We start from the raw sequence: 23,736 nt of genomic DNA, 5'->3' as shown, positions 1-23,736 counted from the left end.
ACAGCCTTCTGGAAGTATGTTGTACTGAAGAAAATCCTCTACTTGAAGTCAGAAAAAGTTGGTTCAAGTTTGAACCCTGAGAAAAAAGAATTGTGTAACCATACGCAAGTCACTCAGTCCCCTAAATCTGATTTTTCCTTTTTCTCAGCCCCGGAATTGGTCGTCCATTCTTTTTGTGTTTTTCTGCTAATTGGAATGTGAATTACTTCAGAGTAGAGACTCTCTAGCTTTTTCTCTGTGTAACCCCAGGACTTAGCACAATGCTTGGCATATAAGCATCTAATAAATGATGTTTTTATTCATTCATTCATTCATCAACAAAATAAAGAGTTTGAACTGAAATAGGCATTTTCCAGATCTAAAATCTCTGCCTCTTTCCTCTACCCGATCAGTACAAGCCGAGACAGAGGGAATTCACTGGGTTGAAGTCAGAATAATTGAGTTTGAGTCCCTCTTTGCTACTTACTACCTGTGGAAATTCATTTCACAGTTTTCTCTGTTCTTCAATTAAGAGAATGGATTAAATAAATAGATATCTAAAAGTATTTCCATCTCTCAAGCCGGTGATCCCCTGATCTCATAAGTCCCAATTCTTATCTCCAATAAACTAAAAGACCATAGAAATATTGGTCTGGCAGGGAAAGAAGGGTCAAGTGAGGAAGTCTTCATGCTAAGCCTGGAAGCTTCATATTTGTTGACGATGTTATGTGTTTGTTTAGGGAGGAGAGAGGAGGAAGAGATTGCTATTCCAACCTTGAGTTAGTTAGTGATTATCTGAGGGATCTCTCTACAAACTTTTCCTTCTGAATTTGAAGCCAAAAAAAAATGTTGTATAATGGGAATCTAAAAGAGTATGACAACCACAACTTCTGAACCAAACATGGTCTAAAAAAAGAAATACCTCTTTCCAAAATCTCTAACTCCATTTTCTTTTCTTGAAATCAGCACTGTCTTGGAAAATCCAAGGCACATAGACACCAATACTGTGGGCCAGTAGAGGGAGCCAGCTACATTGGTATCAGTTTGCCCACTGGGACCCCTAAGGTTCAATGGGACTCACAAGTTCACACAAACACCCAGACACCCTGCCTATGGAGCTTATTAAATTGAAAAGAAAAGAGAGACCCTCCGGATCTGGACCCTCTCTTGAATTGATGGACCAGTGGATTTTCCCTTGGCAGTCTTGGTGTGAATGGACAGCAACCTCCAGCACTGTACTTGGAGCCAGAGCTCCACAGGAGATGTGACAGGCTGCCAGGTCAATAACTTAGTCTTTCAAAGAAGCCCTAAGTATGCATTTAGGTAAGAGACCAAAACAATTCCCACAGAGCTGCTACTGTCCTTTGACTCAATAATTTACTCACAACTGGACTGCTTAAGGCATGGTTGCTGCTACAAACTGAATTTCCTGGCTTCTTCATGACACAAACTCAACAGTAGATATGAGAACAAATGCAGTGCAGAGGCATCTGTTTTGTCCTTCGAGCCCACATCCTTCCTCTTTGAATCTCTACATATGTGAGTTAAGGCAAGTCAATTGACATTTGTTTCCTTTTGAGTAAAATGAGAAAGGGTTGCACAATATGACTTCTAAGATCCCTCTCCCAGTCTTAAATGTGTGATCCCTTAATATGTTCATCTTAAATTCACTCAGCAGTATTTAATTTTAGGTGGCACAGTGATTCTACTATAGAACTTGAAATCAGGTAGATCATTCATTCATTCAATAAATATTTATTAAGTACCTACTATGTGCCAGGCATTGAGTTTGAATATTGCCTCAGACATTCACTTACTGTATGGCCCTGGGAAAGTCATTATCTCTGTTTTTAGACTCCTTATCTACAAAATGGGGATCTATATCTACAAAATAGCATCTACCTCACTGTGAGGATCAAATTAAGTAAAGTGCTTTGCAAATCTGAAAACTCTAAATAACTTGGTCCTACATAATGACTCCTGTGAAATGGTCCACTATTTGAATTCATAATGCATATTTCTATTGGGCTAGAATCAATGATCACATTTTACATAGCTAAAATTTCAAATACTGTGAATTTTAATATGTGAGACCACTTCAGAGGAATTCCTTATTCACACTATTTGAGATTTGGCTATCTACTGATTATTTAAATTATGATTATTTAAATGATTATTTAAAATCTTTCTCCTAATATATACATACTTGTAATGTGCCTAAGAGAAAAGTGATGACTTGGTTTCTCTTAACTTTATGCATCGTGTTTAAATCTTAATTTAAAGAGGAGAAAAATGTAAACCAAAATCAGCATTGACAGTATTGACCTATGTAGGCTCCAAATGAGGTCTAGTCTTTCCTAAAAAAGTAACAGTATTTGCCTTTGCCACCACTGCTCAAAGAGAAAGACAGAAACTCTTGTAAGTCCTTGATAGAAAATGTCAATTATCAGAACAAGGAGATACATTTGAAGTAGATTGAGCATATGAAAGAAAAGCAAAAGTCAATTTGAGAATATGGATGTACACTCTGGATATGTACATATAAGAGGATGTAATAGTGAGCAAAGCATTGCATCTGCCTCATGTCCTTCATCTATAAAATGAAGAGGTTGAGCTGTATGATATCTAGGGAACCTTCTATGATCCTAGGCATAAGGAATCCTGCATTTGGGTTAATATACAGGTGCACACTCACTAAACAATATGCAGTATGTAGTGTATCTGTTTGTAGTTTATATGGTATCTATGTAGCTAAAAATTTCTCTGTACTCTAAAATTCTCTGAATCTTTGAAAAATCAAAATTATAGGTTCTCTAAAAGGCACCAAAGAGATATACTGTGAGCAAAAAGGAGCATATATTGGTGATAAATTATTCAGAAGTAGCAATGTAAATGCTATACTCAAAAAGATGTATGATGAGAAAAGGATGGAGATTGGCCACATAGCACACAAGTGGGATAAGTTTGTAGGTTACACTGATGTCCTCAAAGTGTTGAGAGATTACCTAGAAAAAAGTCTTCAGCACCCTCAGTGACTTCTCTATGAAAGCCTGGAGCTCTATAAAGCTCTGGATACTATGGACGACAAGGGTTCCCCAAGGTGAGAAGGGGTACGTGGGTTTCAATCTGCATTGTTGGAAGGAGTATGAAGGAAAGCAGGTGGAATCATTTGGGATTGTGCATATTCATACTGATGAGATCATGAACACAGTAAAGAACTGAAAGCCACACACATCCTGATATAGAAGTCCATGCATATATGAGTACAGATATATGTTTTATGTGACCATTATGTATGTGTGTATATATACATATATGCATAAATAGATAGATATATACACACCCTGGACTTGACCATTCAATTGAAATTTGTACTGTTGATATATCCACCCACTTCTTAGCTCCCTACCATTCACACTTCATTTTTTAAAAAGCCTGGTATAATTTAGTACTAGCACAGCATATGTCTAATGAGTATACTATGGGGGAACATTTTTTACTTCTAAACTTAGGTCTCTACTCCTCTGATAGGAAACTATGTTCAATAAACTTAATCTCTTACTCTCTCGGGTTTTGTTGTTGATGTTCAGTTGTTCAGTCACATCTGACTCTTCTTGACCTCTTGGACTATATCCTACCAATGGTGTCCATGGGGTTTCCTTGGCAAAGAAACTGGAGAGGGTTGCCATTTTCTTCTCCTGTGCATTATATCAAGCAGAGGTTAAGTGACTTGCCCAGAGACACACAGCTAGTAAGTATCTGAGGTCAGATTTTAAGTTAGGTTTTCTTGAATGCAGGCCCCCATATCTTATCAACTTGTTTTTTTTTTCTAAAGTAGTACATAATAATATAGGTTTTGTATCTTTTTTAAATGGTGTACAGCTAAACTCCTTAATTGTTGGAAAGAATCAACCAATAAGTAGTGGTATCTTAGCTCCAAACATATGCCCTACCTTTAATTTCAAAATTGAAAAGATCCTTATAGGAAATAATCTGAGATATACATATGTACATACATATGTACTTATGTACTGAATGAGGAGAGGGGTAAAGGAAAGAGGTATATGCACGTCTGTATATGTATGTGTATGTAAAATAAATATAGGGAGGCAAAACACTAACTTTTGTTCAGAGATCACATTGATTTCTGTAACATGCATGACCTTAAGTGGGGTGAACTGCCTCACGAAATTCCACAGTACCCCTCAGAACTCCAGGAGAGGGGGTAGTTGGAGCAGTTAAGAATGTGGGTATAAAAGCAGGACACCTAGCTTGGCAAACACACACTTTCTGGGGGGAGCTGGGTGGTTTGAGAGGGGTAGGATTTTACTTCTCTGTTAGCTTAGCTCTGAGCTCAGGGAGCAGGGTGATTCTTTGCTGTTTATCCATACAGATTGAACCAGGCTGTGAGCACTGTGAAAATACCCATATGCAGTATCCCAACTAATCTTTAAACAATATAGATCTACAATCAAGATTACCTTCACCATTTTAACTAGATAACATTAGATTCAGGAGAAAGTTTAGTTTGTGAGGGAGTGAGTGGAATAAGTTGCTCAGAGGCATTCCCCTCTGGGGAATTGCTATTGCTGTCAATATCCTGAAGATACTAGATAGTTTTACCTCACCATTTATCCTAGAAATTATCCCTCCTTCCCTGCTTTCCTGAATTAATAAATCCCTTCCCTTGTTAAGTGTATGGGTTGTGTGAAGTTATATTTCTAGGATTTACCAACTCCATCCATACAATACCAAAGCAAATCTTCATCCAGGCAAGCTCTAAGCATAGCTGTGATCCAGAGGGCAAGAGAGCTGTTTGAAGTCATCCTGAGAACTTTATCTTCCAGAGGCTTTAGGAATAATCTTCCTAAGGTGGAAACTGCTAATTTCTGTGGGATAATTCCCTATTTGTCAGCCAATTTAGCCCTGAGATACTCAAGTTAATATAGCCTCCATTCCTGGTCTACTAGGGTTTCTGTTATAACTGTTATTCTAGGGAACAACTGCCCAGGATGGGGAGGAGAAAGAATTCTAACCACACTCCCCTCCCTCCCTTGCTATTGCTGGCAGCTTGACATCATTGCCAACTGGACCCATCTTTACATTTCCCAGTTTTAAGTGGTGTATCCACTCTCTCGTACAACAGTACAATTATCACTATGGTCCATTTTAGTCTCCTTTGGTTCCCTGTAGCCTCAATATTTCACCGGCAAGAAGAATTCAGCTTAATCATTCAAAGAGCCAATCTGAGGCAAAGGGGATCAATTTAGCAAATCAAAGGAAACCCCAATTTGTTCAACTCCATTTTGACTGGAAAATTTATGGGGGTAGAGTGGGAAACACAAAGAGAGAATTCTGGGGTAGAGCTCCTCATTCATCTATAAATTCAAAAACTAACTCCCTATTTTGCCATTTTGAATCACAGAACTCTGAAGATGGAAAAAATTTGGAGGCCATCCAGTCTACAGGACTCTTTTCTGTAGTATCCTCAAGGATCTGAGATGCCTCTTGCCCAAAGCTTTCAGTGACAAAGAACTCCCTACTTCCTAAGATAGCCTGTTCTATTTTTTGACAGCCATAACATTGGATGGTTCTTTCCTGAACTTAAAGTTGTCCCCCTGAAATTTCCACTTATTTCTCTTATTTCTGCCCTTTGTATCTCAGAATAAATCTAATTCCACTCTTACTCATGGTTCCTTCTGGGCACCTTTAGGAGTATGTGTCCTTTTTGAAATGCTGGATGTAGGTCTGAGAACAAAATTCCCTGTGAAATCTGGGCAGAGTGGAAGATGTGAGGACTCCGATATGGAAAGGTTAATTTGAAATGTTTCTGATTTAGAGAAATTCACTAAGTAGTAACTCTCCTACTTTATTCAGCTAGATAGTTGACTAGGATATCAATGTGAGCTCCTTGTTTCAAGTTCAGGAGCAATAAAACCTTCAACTTTGACTGTTCCAGTGCTATCATCCTCTTGCTATATGAGACAGTTTCAGTGAGACTAGTTGTTTCAGATCAATGCCTTTTAAAGCTTAAAAAAAATTATAGCCGAGTTAAAAATAACAATAAAAAAAAAACTTCGAGCAGATATAACCTTTTATGTGGGCCTGACATCATGGTTTAAGCTTTATTGGACTCCTGAAGGTGAGCATAAATTAGAAATAGAATCTTTTATTTAAAAAATTAATTAAGTTTTTATTAAATATTAAAGAACAAGGCCGGAGTCCTTTTCCTTCTAGATAAATGCTCAAGAAAATTAGATATGGTATTCATCTCCCTTTGGATAAAAAAGACCTATGTAAAAAAGTATTTTTGAGTTAATTTTGGACAAAAATTCACTTGTGTTTGAAAAGGGCTTTGGAAGCACATACAAATAGTGACTCCAACATGTAGCAGAAAGAATCTACAAAAGTACATGGGTTATGCAATATTTTATTTTATTTTACCCTGTTTTGAGGTGGGAGAGGAAGGAAATGTGGGTAGGTTTTGAAAATAGTTTAGGAATCTCATGAGCAAAGGGCACTAATATTGTAATTACTGGTTTTCTTTTATCAGCCTTAATTCTCTTTGTGGCTTCCGCTATTTAAAGTTACTTGTTCACCTACTGTAGCTAATTCCCTTTGTTAAATTTCACAGTCAATGCTGCTTCCTGAATATTTGTTATTTCAGTCCTATGGATGTGGGCTTCTCAGATAAAGGAAAAACTGGGTGCATCCATCTGTGGGTAAATTAAAAATGAATTTAACCCACTCGTTTCTGTGAATGTATTTGTCCTGAGGCAACCTGTGTTCTTTGCTTTTTTACTTACATGGGATAAAATGCCTGTTAGCATAAGTATTGACAAAAACTGGCCCATATTCTGTACGGTCTGGACTCCGTTGTCATGAGGTGACCCTGTGTTCAAACAAAAGGTGGGGACAGAGAGGGGGAGTACAATGTGGAGAATGAGAAAGAAACAGCGAAGTGTTTATGGCTTTGGAGAGAATAATCTGTTTTCATTTCCCATGGTATGCTCCCTGTCAAATTACGTGCTTATTTGCAACTTGCTGAGAGTTTATCATGTCCCCGATATGCTGCTTGCCTTTTGCAGTGATTTGAGAAGGGAGAAATGAAATGTGTGTGTCTGGGGAGCTAAGGGGGAAGAGGTAAAGAGAGAACAGGACGAGAAAATGACTTTAAGCTACTAGAAACGTGGACACACTCTAAGACTGGAAATTGGCAGTTTTCTCTGATGACAGAGAAATGAAGTCAATGAGCATGTGCCAAGTTCTGTGCTAAGTACGAGTGTGAAAGGCAGAAATGTAGGCTTCCTTCTGTCCCCCAATCCTTCCCCTGCTCTCTCCTTCAGAAATGACAAAAGGATTGGGAGTTTGGGAAAAGCACTGAGTTTAACTACCATTAAATATTCAAGTAGTGAGCTCCCAGTTGAGAGTGGGGGAAAAGCTTAAATACCCTAGGACTCAGTATTAAGGGAAAACATTAGTTAGATTTATTCACTAGAGTCAACATTATAGGAAACTGGCTCAGGATTAACTTAAAATTCCCAAAGTGTATCTGGGAATAGGTTCTTCTAGGGAGGACTACATTTTGGTTGTTCAATGACTTTTTTCTGGTCCAATAAACAGCATGGATTTTTCAAGGGCATTTAAAAGGTCTGAGCTTCACAGAAAAGGCTGTTGCTGAGGCTCCAGAGGGTCTTGGGAGTGAAATGCTGTTTTTGTAGTGCTCTTCAAAAAAAAATGCTCTCTGTGAAATAGGCCTTCTATTTAATGAAGCCTTGCAAAGGCCTGTATTTTAATCGGCAATTTCCCTCCAATTTGCGTTTTTCATTTGCTTTTTAGTCCGAGTTGCTGAAAGGAGCTTGTGCCTGTATGTGTTTGAGTAAAAGCTAACATGTTTCCAATTTTTCTCTCCTTTGAATGGGGTCATAGTGGATTCACAGTATAGAGGAAAGAGCACTGGACTGTAGTCAGTGAATCTGAGTTTGAGTTTAGGTTCTTCCTCTTATTGTGTAATATATAAGAACAATTTATTTCGCCTCCTGGAGACTCGGGTTCTCAGAATCTCAGCATTGTGATGGAAAAGGAAGTAGATTTGCTCTGGAGTCAGAGCTAGGATTCCCTGCCATGCCACTTTCTACTTGTGTGACCTTGGATAAATCATTTATACTCTGTGGGTCTTACTTTCTTCATCTACATAATGAGGTGGAAGACTGAAATGGAGGACTCTAAGGTCCTGTCCATTTCTAAATCTGTTATCCCATCCTGACTGTAGATGAACAAGAGGCCCTGTCAATATTCCCCACAATTGGGTATCAAACATCTGACCAAAGAATTTCAATTATGAGAAATTCACTTCCTCTCAAGGCAGGTAATTCTACTTTGGGAAAACTCTTATTGTTAGGAAGTTTCGTTTGCAAAATAAATAAATAAATAAAAAATGACAGGTCTAGATCAGATGATTTCAAAGGTTGCTTCCAGTTCTAACATGCTGTGATTCTTCTCACATCTTAGGGGCAAACTACATTTGTTCCATATTAAAGATCTCTCTTCATACAGTCCATGACATCTTACCACTAGGTGTCAAGTTTGGCCTGGCTCACCCTTGCTGAAGTGTTAACAGCTGTTTGTAGGGGGTTGGAGGGAGGGACAGAGGAAATATAGAAGAGAGCTGGTACAGCAGAATCTAAAGAAGAAGGGAAATGAAAATGTGGCACCAAAATTAAGCAAAAAAGGGGCTTTTAGAATGTCATCACCTCGGTATGAATGTCTGCTGCCAGGAAAGAGGTCTAGAAGAGAAAAAAAAATCCAAGAGAAAGCTGAAGTCAAATTAATGTAGGAATAAATCAGGTACAAGAGTTCAGGATGATCACGGGAAGCAAGATCATTTTTCCTCGTGGAGAATTTTAAGTGGTACTTTCTTTTGATGGTGAGCCAGCACATGCTGGCCACATAACTTAAAAGATGGCACAGAAATTAACATCCAGTTAACGCCAACAACTGAGTCCAGAAATAGAAGTTAATAATATTACCTACACTCCAGTTTGGTTTTCATTCCTGCTTAATTCACTTTGAGTCCAGTGTTTGCTCAAATGCTTTTGTCAGAAGGTACATGATAGAGAAAGAAACAACAACAACAACAACAACAACAAAGGGTATTAGAACAGGTTGTATTTTCCCATGTCTCTGAATCCTTGTTCCTTCTGACACAGTCCTGTCCCAAATTGGTTTCTGCTTAGTAATTTGTTCATTTTCCCAAGAACTGATGTACATTTCCCCTGCTCTGACCCACTTCTTTTAACCTCTCTCTCATTCAACCAACACAAACTCTGTAGTGTAATTCAGAGCATATAATTCATTTGAACAAATCTACAAAACAACACTGAATCACCCAAAAAAAAAAAAAGAAAACACTTGGATTCAAATTAAAAGTAGCAGAACACTAAGGGGGACATTAAATCCAAATATATTTGCCTTTTTTTTTTGCTTTCCCCAATTAAATTAATTTGATAAAGGAAAAGGTAGGATAAATATGGTTAGCCTATCAGTGATTCTATACAAATAACTGGGCTTACAGATTTGGCATATTGCTTTAATATCATCTATATGGATCTGGACACATACATCAAAATAATGGTGCATAATATATTAATGTATTCTGCATGTGAGCGTATCAGTATGTGGATAAAGGCATTCTGGAATAGGAGAAAGAACACCAGTCCCTAGTTTGAAGATAGGAATTCAAACAAGTATTGGCTCTGCAATTGATTAGCCATTTGGCTATATTTAATTTAAATATTTAACTTCTCTAAGTCTTACTTTCCTTTTCTAACTGGGCAAAATTTAATGGTTACTAATTACCTTACAGTTCTGCTGTGAATGTCCAATAAAATCATGGATGTAAATTGCTTTGAAACCCAAATGCTATGTAAACATGAATTATTATTATGGAGAACTAAATGAATGAGAAGATTCCATTAAAAACAATGTCTTGTGTTAAAACTCTGAGGACTCTTAGGACTGAGAATTGATAGAAGCCTTAGAGATCATCTAGTCTAATTTTACTAGTGAACAGGGGAGGAAACAGAGACTCTAATGACCTGGTCTCAGAGGTGGCATTTAGAAGAATCAAGATTTGAATCCAGATCTTCTGACTCTAAATGTGCTTTTCTGGCATAGTATATCCCTTATTATCTAGCTAAAATAAAAAAAATAAGAGGAAACTTGTTTTGCTTGCCTTTCCAAAGCCGAACAAGGACCATATTACTGAATCTGACAGTGTTTCCCACAATTTAAAAAATAGTAACCCTGGGATCAAGCATCACTGAAACCAATCAGATGTAGTGATTAATAGTTCCTCCTTCAAAAGAGACAAGGACACACATGGATTTAAAATTAGACTTTGTTGCCAAAGAAGACCCAAGAGGATATCTGGGAAGAAAAGCAGAAAATATTATATCTCTGAATGAAATCCTAATGGCTGATTCTAAATGACATTTCCCAATGCAGGACTGAAGTTCCCTGAGTAGGTTTGGGAACAAAAACTGCCTGCTGCCCTCCAGCCAACTCTGCCCCTAAACTATTCAAAGACAGGCCTGTTCTTAGGAGTTTCACTCTTAATTGTTTTGCACCCACTCTGGCCCAAATCTTTTCCTGCTTTCCTTTTATCTGCACTATGCTCCATAGACTTCCTGCAGGGTTCCCAGTGTAATTCTGAGAAATATTACTCTCTTATTCCATTTTGTGTTTCTTTTACCCATGGGCAGCTTTCCTTTTTATACTGAGTGTCCATCTGAATGGAGCATTTTACAGCCTCGAAAAGCCTTGCTTTAGAAAGTTTACTTGGGTATTCACATCATCCCTTGGGTGGTGACTCAAGCCAGATTACCCTGGCAAAACTCAGAGCCGCCGTTTCTTTGCCTAATAGTTTCTTGCAGCTTTTAAAAGTTTCAGAGGAAGGAGGCAGAAGGAAGAGAGAAACAGTGTGGGAATGCCACTGTTTCTATTCTGATTATCATGTCCATCATTATTTCTGGAGAAAGAAATGGCAAACCACTCCAGGATCTTCGCCAAGAAAGCCCCAAATGGGGTCACAAAGAGTCAGGCACAACTGAAACGACTAAACAACAACAACAACATCACCTAAATCTTGTAGATGTTTGGATAAAACTAGGCTGCCTCTTTGCTATTTCTATACTTAAATATACACATTCATATATATGGATGATGGAGGAGAGGAGTGGATTTTCCAGAATTCTTTGTACAGTTTTAAAATATTAAAGCTCAAAACTGTAGTAATACTCTTGGAACACCCTGTATATAAACATCACTGTCCTTCATACTTGAAAATGACATTGGTGTTCTTTTGCTATTCTTTCATATCAACTGTCCTGATGATGACATTTCTTGAGTGGATGCATTCAGCTGAAGATAACAGAGTGTGACTGCCGTTCTTGTCACGCTCAGCTCACTTACAGAATGTCCCCTGACTCTTGTAGCTACTTGTATGGCTAATGCTGTTTGTTTTTGAGCTGTCTAGCTCTAAAATTAGTTGGCTGACTTTCCTTCAGATATATTGTCATTATTATGGTTCCTGTTGTCTGTACAGATTTCTTACTGCCACTACCCCCTCCCACAATAATGCTCCAGGGCACCGCAGTTTCTCTCCAAGTAAGGGGCTTCACCGTGGCATTAAGATCTTGTATATGCAATCCGAAACATGCATGTAAATGGGAATATTCAATTTAAAAATCAAGGTATTTTATTTTCAAGAAGATTTATGCTTCCTCAAAGTCTTCTCTTTGCGTGAAGATATCTCAGAACCACGGTATAGATTTGTGTATACCACTATGATTTGAGCTTTCCCACTCCCCACAGTGTATTAGTCATTGACCGGAAAAGCTAACGCCTAATTTTGTAGTGTTTTAGTATTTTTGAAATGCTGTTTTTTTTTCTCCTTGCAGTAGCCACATAGGTCGATAGTGCAAATAGTATTGCCCCCAACTAACAGATAGTAAAACTGAGAATCAGAGAGATTGTCACTTTTGCAAAGACACAGAGACAAAGAGCCAACTGGTATCAAAGCCAATATCTGAAACCCAGTTTCCTCAATCTAAGTCTAGCATTCTTTGCATTATATTATATCATAGTCACGAAGGAAAGGGTCCCTGACTTGGATGAGGATCTCTTCTAATCTAGGGTAGTAGTGTAACAGGAAGACGATGTGACTCATTGGGGGAAAAAATGAAACACATCCTCATGTCTGATCCTGCTACATTGGATTATCTGATTTTAGTCCTTAACCTGTATCTGCTTTTAATGTATTTGAAATATTGCATGATTTTAAAAATTCTTTGCTATTGAAGCATCAGGGCTTTTTGTGGGAGAATGAAAAGGTAGGTTTATTTATCTTAGCCCAGGTTATTCTGGTAAGTCCTTTTTTTTCTGCAGCACTGCATTTTATTTGGTTTGGGGTTTGTTTGTTTTTTCTCTCAAAAATGGGTCTATATAGATTTTAGAAGTTTGTTTTATTGTTTTTTGTTTAATTTATTTTTTTCACCTGCTGTGCAGGCTTTGTTGCTTTTCCCTTTGTCCACTTTCTAGCGTATATGTATAGTGTTGTCATTCAGAAGGGAAGTGGAAGTTCTGAAAAAACCTCCAAACAGCTGCTTTGCAGTGTTTCCTGTCCAGGGAAGCAGGAAGGACTGGATGTTTCATGAGGAAGTCTGCCAACATTAGATTTCCACAATTGTATGGGTAGTATTATAGGGCCCAGCATGGAACCCAAGGGCTGAGGCACAGAATCTCATCTAAAATGGATGTCTGAGCCTGTGAGTTTCCCTCTTCTTTGGTCACATCAGCGGAAACTCTTCATGCAGTGTATAAATGACTGAATCACAGAGAAGTCAGTGTTCATAAACATATCAGAAGCACTCTATAGCTTCCCAGCAGAAAATGTCCTCTCACAAAAGAACTGACAGCATCACCTCTTTAAAGTTGGAAGCAACTTAGAAATCAGTTAGTCCATTCCCATTATTTTACAGCTAAGGAAACTGAGATAGAGAAGAGCAAAGTTGCAGAAGAAGGTTATAATATGAATTTAAGCACTTGCTGGAGGTGAAAAACTGTGCTAAGCCCTTCATAAAGATGATTTCATTTGATTCTCACAACAGTCTTTATTATTAGCTTCATTTTAAAATTGAGGAAACTGAGCAGACAAGTAAAATAACTTGCCCAAGGTCACACAGTCAGTAAATGTCAAGGATTAAATTTAAGTTCAAGTCTTCCTTACTGCAGGGCTGGAATTAACCATTGCATCACTTACCTCCTGGAAAAGAGAATACTGGTTTCAGAGTCAGAGGGCCTGGCTTCAAATTCTGACTCTGTTGCTTAGTAGGACAAAACTCTGGTCATCTTACTTCACAGTTCTTACCTTTAGTTTCTCATTAGAAAAATGAGGTTGAGCTAGGTAATCTCTAATTACATATTCCATTTTAACATAAAAATCTATGATCATATGACCTGCTCAAGGTCATACAGGAAATAAGTAGCTATGTCAAGATTGAGACCCAGATACTTTGACACCGAATTCAACTCTCTTTCCTAAGTCATTATTTAAGAAGGGTTTATACTGGGTTAAAAGCATCCACTGATGCTCCCTAAAGTTCTAAACCACAAATCAAAATAAAATTGTTTTTAATGAAAGCATCATGAACAAAGGAACAGATGTGATTTTTGTTGGCAGCTTGGTTGAAAGCTAAGTTCAACTGGCAACAGGAAAGAGGGAGTGATAGGACAATATGTACAAGTCATGAGGACCATGTAAAGAATGTGAAATTCTGAATAAGTGAAAAAAAGAAAAAAGAAAAAAGAAAAAAGAAAATCCTCTTTGGAGGGAACTAGTAATATAAAAGAAAATTGACCACCAAAAAGTCAAAAAGGAATCTGATGAATAAAATTCAACTGGACACCAAATTGGAATATTTCTTTATCCAAAAGGAATGTTCTTCCCTGTGATCTAAGAATACTAAAAGAAACCAAAGTAGACTTAGCAAAAGCAACATAATCCAGGATCAAATGTACCAGAGCTAATTCTAGATGAAAACAAGAGTTCTAGGCTCTTGTGTCATGAGAGTCTATTGAATCTGAGACTTCCTATGTCCACACTGAACTAACTTAGAGCTATTTTGCCATAGTTCTGGTCTTGTCAATTAGACAAAATCCTTCTTTGATTAGAAAGAATTTTATTTCTAGGCTGTCACAGAATTCCAACGTTGCCTTGATTGGGGAGGATAGTTCCAAATTGGTCCAGTACTCAACAGAATATTATTTAATCTTACTTCTCTTTCCCATTCTACATGCCCTACACAACTCTGGTAGAAAAAAAATTTCAGAGATCCTTGATAATAGTTATGCTTAATTTTTTGAGGTTACTCATCAAGGTGGGAAATAACCCTGATTGTTGAGGCTGGAATGCTCTGCTTCAATCCCTCCAGTATTTCTAGAGGTAGATTTCCAGGCTGGCAGGATTTCAAAGAACAAATGAACCCATTTATTCATGTTCATCCATAGCCTCAAAGATATTTATTGAGAGATATAAACAATCAGGATTGGGAACCTTCTGAAGGGAAAGATGGAATCCAAGAAGTCCCTAAATTGCCTGACTGACCATTTTTATGGAATACAGTAGAAGAGACTGTGCAGCTGTTTAATGGCAGGCTGTTTAAGGACAGGATAGTAGTGTTTACTATCCTGTGGCATATGGCCTACGAGATCTAAACAATAGTAGCAAAACAGCAGAGAATGGTGGAGAATCTGCAGCAGTAGATGAAGAATAGTAGACAGAGCTTCAGTCAACAACAGCTATGGCAGTGGTCCAGCCTCTGTAGCAGCAGATGTGAGGTAGAGGAAAGAAATGACAGAATCCCTGGAGCACAACACACCAAAGAGGAGGTGGAATTTCCAGTCAAGATGTGAGGCATATCCCCAACCTGAAGTGAGAGTCTTCTAGGATCTGTTTATTTTCCCATCAATACCATGAGTATAAAATATGCTAAAGATTGAATCCATCGTTTGATTTTTCCATTTAAAAATAACATATATCATTTTAATTAAGTAATTTGCTCTATGATTTAGAATTTCTGCCTGTTCTGTTGACAGAGAGTACACAAGATGGGCATATAATCTAGATATTAACCATCTATATGTTCACGTTGAACCCAAGCAGTGATGTCATTCCAGAGTTTAGTGGGGTATATAATACATTTGTAACTACCTAGAACTCTTGCCCAATCCTGTTGTTCCTCCTCCCACCAAAAATGTGGGCCTTTTAACTGCTAATTCATACTTCTATCTGAAGACGGGAAGAAGAATGAAAGAAGTGCCTGCTAATTTCATCATTTGTTACATGCTCTGAGAATAGATATTCTCGAGATGGGGGTTGAAGTTAATGATTAAAATGAACTTTCAGGATTACCTACTTCTTTTATCCATGCTACCTCCATTCACCATTAGCACAGGAAGGTAAGAGTTCATTTACTATAAAAAGATGCAAATGGAGGATAGTAAACAGCAAAAGGGAAAACCAACAATATATTAAGAATTATCAAAGAAAGAGAAATGGAAAGATATAAAACCCCAAAGTAGAAACCAAAAGAAGGAGAAATAATTAACAGAGGTGAACAAAGAATAAATACCAGGAAATGAAGAAGGAGAAAGGGCCTAGTAGAAAGACTAGAAAACAAGTAATCTAAGCTAAGAAGTAATGATATTCTTAATATGGAAGTAGAAAATTACTAGTTTTAATAAGATAAGAAGGAAAAATTTGAAAAATACACTTCATTACAAAAAAGATTAAGAAAAAATTTTTGAATTTTTTTTCTACCTTAAAGAAAATATCTATAGCACTATGGTAGACTATTAAATACAAAGAGAAACTGGAGAAAATTAAATGGGAATAGAAAAAAGTATGCCTTTTCTCACCTGTACAAGGTACTTTCACAAAAAATGAGCTTGTATTAGGACATTAAAACCTTACTTCCAAATGCCAAAAAAGTAGAAATATCAAATACATAATTTTTAGATCATAATGTAAAGAAATTACATTCAATAAAGTGCATAGTTGGAAAATCTTGAACCCCTGGAACTGCATTGCCCAAAATTCCTTTCTATATTACCCACAATTCCTTTTGCCTTTCAAATATGTGCCTCATTACCCATTCTGTATATAGTTTGGGTTTGCTCTGCCACACCCTCTCTTTTCCATGTGCATTGAGTGGTAAACATTCCCTGTGTTCTCTAGCTATCTAGTTAAATATTAATAAATCTTTATAAATATTATACTTTGGAGATTTTGAATATTAATTTTAAAATCTACAAAAGGACAATGTAAACATAGATGAAAAATTAACTAAAAACATAATAGTCCTAAAGAATGAATGGTTAAAAAATAAATTATAGAAACAATAAATAATTTAATTAAAGAGAATGAAAATAGTGCAACAACATAAAATTTATGGGATGCAAGCAAAGTAAAACTTCAGAGAAAATTTATATCTCTAAATAAATATTTCAATAAAAGAGAGAAAGAGCAGATAGATAAATTGGGAATGTAGGTTTTAAAAAACCTTAGAAAAGGGAGACAGCTGGGTAGCTCAGTATATTGAGAGCCAGGCCTAGAGATGGGAAATCTTAGGTTGAAATCTGGCCTCAGACACTTCTTACCTGTGTGACCCTGGGCAAGTCACTTAACCCCCATTGCCCAGCCCTAACCACTCTTCTACCTTGGAACCAATACAAAGTATTGATTCTAACACAGAAGGTAAGAGTTAAAAAAAAACCTTCGAAAAGGACAAATTACAAAAGCTTAATTAAGCACCAAATTAGAAGTCCCAAAAATATAAAATAAAAAAACTACTAAGCTAATAAATAAAATTGGAAACTGGTTTTATGAAAAAAATATATGAATATACAAAGAGATAATAAGGAAAAAGATTTGGGCCAAAATATTCATAGCCACATTCTTTGTGGTGACAAAAAATTGGAAAATGAGGGGGTGTCCATCGGTTAGGGAATGGCTGAACAAATTGTGGTATCTATTGATGATGGAATACTATTGTGCTGAAAGGAATGATGGACTAGAGGAATTTCGTGTGAACTGGAAAGAACTCTGGGAATTGAGGGAGAATGAAAGGAGCAGAACCAGGAGAACATTGTTCACAGAGATTGTGGCACAATCAAATGTAAGAGACTTTTCTACTAGCAGCAATGCAATGATCCAGGACAACACAGAGGAATGTATGAGAAAGAACACTATTCACATCCAGAGAAAGAACTGTGAGAGCAGAAACACAGAAGAAAAATATATGATTGATCATGTGGTTCCATGGGGATATGATTAGGATTTTGATGTTAAAAGATCACTCTAATGCAAATATGAATAACGTGGAAATAAGTTTTGAACAATGATACATGTGTAACCCAGTGGAATTGCTGGTCAACTCCAGGAGGAGGAAGGGAAAAAGAGTGGGAAAAATCATAAATCATGGAATCATGGAAAAATATTCTAAATAAAATTTTAAAAAATTATGATTAGACAAACCATTGGTTAATTTAATTATAAAAAGAATAAAATAAAATTACCAGCATCAAAAATGAAAAGGGTGAATTTATTTCCAATGAAGAAGAAATTATAGCTTTTATTAGTAGTTATTTTGCCCAATTATAGCCAATAAATCTAACAATCTAAGTGAAATGGATGAGTATTTACACAACTATCAAGTTTCCAGATTAAGAGAAGAAAAACGGAATACTTAAATAACATTATCTTAGAAAATAAATTTGAACTAGTCAAATATGGACTTTTTGAGAAAAAATCCCAAAGACAAGATGGAGTCACAAGTGAACTCTACCAAACATTTAAAGCACAATTAATTCCAATAATATATTAACTATTTGGGAAAATAAGCATAGAAAGAGTACTACCAAATTCCAAATATAATGGTGCTGATACCAGAACCAGGAAGAACAAAAATGGAGAAAGGAAACTATAGATCAATTTCACTAATGAATAGTGATGCAAAATTTTTCAGTAAAATACAAGAAAGGAGATTATAGCAATATGTCCTATATACTATAACCAATTAGGTCTTATACTACAACCAATTAGGATTCATACTAGGAATGCAGGGCTGATTTAATATTAGGAAAACTACCAGCATAATTGACCACATTAATAACAAAAACAACAAAAATCATAAAACTATCTCAATTGATGCAGAAAAAAACTTTTGATTAAATAGAATGTTCATTCTTTTTTTAAAAAAAAAAAGCAGCAGAAAGCTTTGAAATAATTGGAGCTTTCCTTAAAATAATAAGTACTATCTTTCTAAAACCATCAGCAAGCATTATCAGCAATGGCAATAAGCTAGAACCGTTCTCAAGATCAGTGTGAAGCAAGGATGCCTATTAGCATGACTATTGTTTAATATTGTACTAGAAAGACTAGCAATAGGAATAAGAGAAGAAGAAATTGAAGGAATTAGAATAGGCAATGAGGAAACAAAACTGTCACTCTTTGAGATGATATGATGGTATACTTAGAGAATCTAAGAGAAACAACCAAAAAACTAAATGAAATAATTAACAATTTCAGCAAAGTGGCAGGATATAAAATAGATCCACATAAATAATTGGCATTTCTATATATTATGAACAAAGTCCAGAAGGAAGAGCTAGAAAAAGAAAGTCCATTTCAAATAACTATAAATAATATAAATTTACTTGGGAGTCAGTTTGCCAAGACAAACCCAAGAACCATACAAAAACAATTACAAAGCAGTTTTCACACAAATAAATTCAGGTTTAAACACTTGAATTTCAAAATATTAATTGCTCATGTGTAGGTTGAGCCAATATTATGAAAATGAAAATTCTACCTAGATTAATTATTTATTCAGCACTATATCAAGCTATCAAAAATTATTTTATAGAACTAGAAAAAGTAATAGCATTCATCTGGAAGAACAAAAAGGTGAAGAATCAATGAAAAAATGTGAAGGAAAGTAGTTTAGTAGTGGCATAGCTCAGACTGTATTATAAAGGAATAATCACCAAAACAGTCTCTGGTATTGGCTAAGAAATAGAGTGGTGGATCAGGGGAATAGATTAGGTACCCAATACACAATCTAATAGCAATCTAATGTTTGATAAAGGGAAAAAATCCAAGCTTTTGGTACAAAAACTCACTGTTTGACAAAAATTGCTGAGAAAGCTGCGAAAGAATTTTACAGAAACTAGGTCTAGCCCACCATATTACAGTGTTTACCAAGATAACATTAAGAAGGGTATGTGATTTAGACATTAAAGGTGATATCATAAGCAAATTAAAGAAACAAGGAATATTTTACCTGTCAGATCTATGATTAAGGGAAGAATTTAGCACCAATTAAAAGATGGAGAACACTGCAGCATATGAAATGGATAATTTTGATTACATTGAATTTAAAAGACTTCTTTGTGGTGGCAAAAAATTGGAAAATAAGGGGATGTCCTTCAGTTGGGGAATGACTGAACAAATTGTGGTATCTGTTGGTGATGGAATACTATTGTGCTCAAAGGAATAATGAACTGGAGGAATTCCATGTGAACTGGAATGACCTCAAGCAATTGATGCAGAGTGAAAGGAGCAGAACCAGGAGAACCTTATACACAGAGATGGATACACTGTGGTACAATCTATTGTAATGGACTTCTGTACTAGCAGCAATGCAATGACCCAGGAAAAATCTTGGAAGACTTAAATGAATTGTTTCAAAGTAAAAAGAGCTCAACCATGAGAAGAACCTTTGCACTTAGCTATTCTCAACAATACAATGATCCAAAACAATTTTGAAGGAGTTATCATAAAAGATGTTATCCACCTCCAGAGAAAGAACTGATGGAGTCTGAATACAGATCAAAGTATATCTTTTTTTAAAAAATTTCTTTATATTTCTTGGTTTGTTTTGTTTTTCTTTTGTAACATGATTAATATGGAAATATATTTTACATGGCTAAACATGTATAATCTATAGCAAATTGCTTGCCTTCTTCAAGGAAGATTAGGAAGGTAAGAAGTAAGAGAATTTGGAACTCAAGATTTAAAAAATTTAATGTTAAAATTGTTTTTACATGTAATCAAGGGAAAATAAATATTCAGAAAGAGGCATTGCTAAGAAGTGAGAGAATGAGAGGAGAAACAAAGCAAGAAATAAAGAAACTAAGATAGGGAGACAAAAAGAATGTCTATATATATAAAGCTTTAGAACTGGAAGAGATTTTACAAACGATCTAGTCCTAATGCTGAGAATTTAAGAGAACTGATTTGGAGAACTATATGATTATAATAGTGAACAGTATAGCAGATATTTATTAAGCATTTATCATGTTCTAGTCATTTGGGATACAAAAACATTTTTTAAAACCCTACCCCTAACCCAAGGAGTTTCTTTTCATTCTGATTTTGGAAGAGAGAGGTGGATAATACATGTAAAAAAGGTAATAGTATATACAAATAAAGTCATTTTGAAAAAGAATGTTAGCACTAGAGTACCTGAATTAGTGAAATAATTAAAAAAGGGCTGATGCAAGAAGTTGCAGCTGAGTTGTGCTTTGAAGACAGCTAGGGTCATCACAAGGCAGGAAGAATAGAGAGAACACATTTCAGAGCTGGGATACGACTTGTGCAAAGTGAAGATGGGGGATGGAATAGCATGTAAAAGTAACAGCCACTAAGCCAGTAACACTGGACCCAAGACTAAGAAAGAGGGAACAGCTAAGTGGCTCAGTGGATTAAGAGCCAAGCCTGGGAGACAGGAAGTCCAGTGTTCAAATGTAGCCTCAGACACTTTCTAGATGTGTGACCCTGGGCAAGTCACCTAACCCCCACTGCCTAGTCCTTTCTGCTCTTCTGCGTGGGAACTAACACACAGTATTGAATCTAAGACAACAGACAAGGATTTAAAAAAAAAGATTATAAAATAGAGATTAAAATAAATTGAAATCAAAAAGATACACTGAAACTAGATTGTGAAGGGTTTGAAATGCCACAAGGAAGAATTCCTATCTTATTCTAGATCAAGTTATCAACCAGCATGTATTGACCACTTCCTAACATTCCAGGTCCTTTATTAAACACTGGGGATATAAAGGAAGGTAAAAATAGTCACTGACTTCAAAAAGCTTATATTCTAATATTAGAGGCAACACATAAATAGATGGGTATAAACAGGAAGGATATAGAGAAAGTATGTGGAAAGTAACCAAGGAGGGAAGGGTAAGGAACAAGAGGGGAAATAAAGGAAAGGGGGAGCATCTGCCAACTCTTTTTAATTCAGATATTTCCCAAATTACATGTAATAATTATTTTCAGTATATGTTTTCCAAAATTAAGATAATTGTCTATCTCTTCTTTCTTTTTGAAGATGATAAAAAATTTGATCTGGTTTATACATATATTATCATGCAAAAATATTTCCATATTGGTCATTATTGTAAGAGAATATTCATACAAAATCAAACCCAAAAATAAAATCATAAATGAACTAATGGGGAAGATAGTATGCTGTGAGCTGCATTGGAATCCAACAGTTCTTTCTCTGAAGGTGGGTAGAATTCTTTGTCATAACATCCTTCAGAATTGTTTCAGATTGTTGTATTGCTGAGAGTAGTTAAGTCTTTCACAGTTGATCCTAATCCAATATTATTATTACTTTGTATAATATTCTCCCCATTATGCTTATTTCACTCTGTATCAGTTCCTATAGATCTTTCTAAATTTTCTAAAATCATTTGATTTATCACTTCATATAGCACAATAGTATTCCATCATCAGCATATACCACAATTTGTTCAACATTTCCCTAATTGACAGTCATCCCTTCAGTTTCTAATTTTTTGCCACCACAAAAAGAATTGCTATAAATATTTTTCTGCAAGTAGGTCCTTTCTCCTTTTTTATGAACTCTTTGGGATTCAGACCCAATGGTGGTATAACAGGATTAAAGGATTTGCAGAGTTTTATAACCTTTTAGTCCAAATTGTCCTCCAGAATAATTGGATCAGTTCACATTAGTGTCCCAATTTTGCCACATCCCCTCCAATGTTTATCATTTTTTAAAAATTTTAAACCCTTAACTTCTGTATATTGACTTATAGGTGGAAGAGTGGTAAGGGTAGGCAAGTGACTTGCCCAGGGTCACACAGCTGGGAAGTGTCTGAGGCCAGATTTGAACCCAGGACCTCCCATCTCCAGGCCTGGCTCTCTATCCACTGAGCTACCCAGCTGCCCCTATCATTTTCTTTTAGTCACATCAGTCAGTCTGATAGGTGTGAGGCGGTACCTCAGAGCTGTTTGAATTTGAATTTCTCTAATCAAGAGTGATTTAGAACCTTTTCCATATGATTATTAACAGTTTTGATTTCTTCATTTGAAAATTGCTTTACATGTCTTTTGACCATTTGTCAATTGGGGAATGAATAACCTGTGTTCTTAAAATTTTGACTTAGGGGTGTAGACTCGAAACTACCACACCAATGCAACTACCAACAATTTGGAAATTGGTCTTGTTCAAGGACACATGACAAAACTAGTGGAAACGCGCATCGGCCAAGGGTGGGGGGGGGGGCGGGGGGGGTTGAAGGGGAAAGGTGGAGCATGAATCATGTAACCATGTTAAAAATGAATATTAATAAATGTTAAAAAAAATAAAAAAAAATTTGACTTAGTTCTCTATAAATTTGAGAAATGAAAATCGTTATCAGATGAATGTTATAATTTTTTTCCTGGTTTATTGCTTCCCTTCTAATTCTGGTTACATTTGTTTGTACAAAAGCCTTTTAATTTAAAATAATTAAAATTATTCATTTTACAACTTATAATGCTCTTTATCTTTTGTTTGTTCATAAATTCTTCCCTTCATCATAGATCTGCCAGGTAAACTATTCTATGTTCCCCTAATTACTTATGGTTTCACTATATTTAAATCGTATACCCATTTTGACCTTATCTTGGAATAGGATGTAAGATATTATTCTCTATCTAGTTTCTGTAATACTGTTTTCCAATTTTCCCAGCAGTTTTTGTTAAATAGTGAGTTTCTATGAAATCTTTAACCTAAATATGGGCCATTAAAATGATTTTGCCTCACAGCGTGTTAATATTCACATATAGTTTTCATGCTACATTTAAGTAAAACTTTCAAATAAGACATAATAAATGAAATGGGGGTATCCAGGCATTGTAAGAATGAAGAATAGAATTCCCTTATGCCTTCAAGTACCACATTATTCTTTTTTTACTGTAGAGGAATGCTACTTACCTATATATAAAGGTTTGTTTGTTTTGTTTGGTAGGGGACAAACTATAGGTGACTATAATTTAGTTATTAGCAAAGTATGGAGAAAGCATGGTTTAATAGAAAAATCAATTTTAAAAGTATTGAAGAGAGAACTTAAAGATCTCTGCTTTTCTGTATCCAGATACATGCTAGGAAAAAAAACTGGGAACAAAGAGGCCACTTACAGGTTTGCTCAGTTCCTTTTAATATTAATTCAGATTTACATAGTACTTTCAGTTTTATAGAGCTCATTTCTCACAACAATCCTGAGGAGTCAGCAGTGCAAGTATTTTATGCCTGATTTAAAAACGAGTGTTTTAAAGTTCAGAAAAGTTAAATTTCTTGTTGTAAGTTACATTGCTAATATGTAATAGTGCAGCTTCTA

This window comes from Gracilinanus agilis, chromosome 4, assembly GCF_016433145.1.
Source record: "Gracilinanus agilis isolate LMUSP501 chromosome 4, AgileGrace, whole genome shotgun sequence".
Classification (NCBI taxonomy): Eukaryota; Metazoa; Chordata; class Mammalia; order Didelphimorphia; family Didelphidae; genus Gracilinanus; species Gracilinanus agilis.
The sequence above is the reverse complement of the archived record's forward strand: the minus strand, read 5'-3'. Positions refer to the sequence as shown.